We start from the raw sequence: 2,594 nt of genomic DNA, 5'->3' as shown, positions 1-2,594 counted from the left end.
AATCTAATCTAATCTAATCTAATCTAATCTAAATTTGGATTGGCGCAATATATAAAAAAAAGACCTCATCACAGATGTCCAGAAATGCGTTGCGTTTGTAATTATGTTCAACGAGACACTGAACCAGACAACCAAAAGCAAACAGCTGGACTTGCATGTGCGTGTATCATGATCTTTATGTCTGAGTTGGCTAATTTGTAGTCCGGGATTTTGTTTGTGACCATACCAGTATTCCCACCAGGGGGACCACAACTTCCAGACACAGGTCTCAAGATGTAGGAGCACTAAACAAGACAACACACAAAATATGTTCACTTCATTAGAAACAAGCAAGGCACAGTCTCTTTCGTCCCATTGGACCGAGTATCCAGGAGTGTCCCCCTCCCTTTGGAGAAGGTTCTGTCTTTATTCCCACCTCCTTGACGTCTCCACTGTCTCCACACCCATGCACTGTGGTCTCCACTCAGCGTGGTTCTGACTGTTTGAAGTACTTGACGCTGATTCTGTTTGTTTCCAACACCATACATGGGGTCTACCATTATGTATGGGCGTAACAGTAGCAGGTGGCCGCGGGTCCGCTTAAATCTCTAAAAAGTCTAAATCACGTTTCCTAAAATTAAGGCCTAAAAAGCATTAAATGTCTTAATTCAATTGGGTAGGTCTCAAATAGTTTGTGTCATGTCACGGCGAAAAATGGTTAGGCTTTGCCTGCGTTGTCGCGGTAACAAAGCCCATTTGTACATGTCCTATCCCCTGACCATTGGCTATCCTAACTTAACCACTCAACAATCAAAGCTGCTTTCTGGGCGGGTGTTGCGTGGCTTTAGTCAGTGGATTTGTAATTTCGCGTGATTTCGTAATTCAGCATGCAGGGATACAGTAATTGTTTGATAGCCGTCTAGAAACATGGGGAAATGCAGTCATTGACAAGTGGCTTGAAAAAAACGAGTATCCTTGTTAAGGTTGGTGCCTGAAAATGCTTATGAAGCAACTGCGTTATTGTTCGAAGATTTTCAACTTGGGCCCATGGGGATCAGAGCGGTGGGAAAAACACTATAAAAGCAAAAACAGAGACTACGTTAAAGGCACGCCAGCACCCCGCCATCGCTAGTTTCTGCTCCCCCGCTAGCAACATGTCAACGCTACAACGCTATTGTTACGATGGGAAATCTACAGCCAACGATGCCAACTGACCTCGAGCAGTTTTGTGGCTGTACGCCAACACTCCGAGCTGGTGAGGGGGGCTGAGGACCGTGACAAGACACAATTCAGTCAATGACGGGACTGAAGAAGTGTTCAAGCAAGTCTTCCGATTCAAGGCTTGTACAGTCATTTACCTGTGGAAAAGACAAGACAGATACGTGGCTAAATTTATATTTATATTTATTTGTTATTTTATTATTTTATTACAGTACTTACTTTTTCAATATTGGTCTCAGTTAATATAATTTAATTATGCTACCGACTCTTGCTTCCTTTGCTCAATTACACATTCAACTACTTTTAACGTCACTTACACCGCAATCTTTGTTTCTCTTATCATGGCAACCGCACTTAAAATTCCTTTTGTTTGACGGCACTTTTACTTACGTCATCTACCATATTTTCATTGTCTATTCTTGCCTGTATTTCTTTGCTGTTTATTTCTGTGCCTTGTATTTCCTTCGTGCTTACTTTTTGGTTGTTATTGTTTGTTTTTCTGTTTTTTGCTGTTGCTGCTATGCTACTTGTAACGACAGAATTTTCCCCCGTCGTGGGATATAATAAAAAGTATAATCTCATCTAGATCTAATCTAATCAATCTAATCTAAATTTGGATTGGCGCAATATATAAAAAAAAGACCTCATCACAGATGTCCAAAATGCTTTGCGTTTGTATTATGTTCAACGAGACACTGAACCAGACAACCAAAAGCAAACAGCTGGCCTTTGCATGTGCGTGTATCGTTATAAATGGTAAGACACCTCTTTGGGAAGCTTTCTCAAGTGCAAAGTCCACTTTTGTTTATTATAGTATATGAATTTTTTCCAAAGTATATTCACAAAGCTCATGAGTAACATCAAAACTTGAACAAAAATTGGTCACTTGGAGACCTGAAACACACATATGAACACACACACCACACAAAACACACACACACACACACACACACACCACACACACACCATCCCACACCGCAAAACACTCTTACACACTGCTGTCTACTCTCCGTCCATGATGAAGTCCTCCACAAACTGCGCCCATCCACTCTGATTCTCTCTCTCTCTCTCATCTCTCTTCTCTCTCATCTCTCTCTATCTCTCTTTCTGTTAGGCACACATCATATAAGAGTCTTTGCATTTTCAAGCAGCGGGAATTGCCATTAATTATTTTTTTTGTTCAAAAGAACAGTGTTTTTTTTATATTCACTTGTTATTTCACTTGATTTAACAATTTGTTCAAGGACCCAAATGTCTGAAAATATTGTAATAATATAAATTAGGACAGCAATTACATTTTTGTGTTATGTTTTCAGATTACACACCATTAATCAATGTTCTTAAACTCAACCGATTATTGTCCTTTTACCATACTGTTAATTTTGTGTTACTGG

This window comes from Etheostoma spectabile, chromosome 10 (assembly GCF_008692095.1).
Source record: "Etheostoma spectabile isolate EspeVRDwgs_2016 chromosome 10, UIUC_Espe_1.0, whole genome shotgun sequence".
Taxonomy (NCBI): Eukaryota; Metazoa; Chordata; class Actinopteri; order Perciformes; family Percidae; genus Etheostoma; species Etheostoma spectabile.
Note: the sequence above shows the minus strand (reverse complement) of the source record.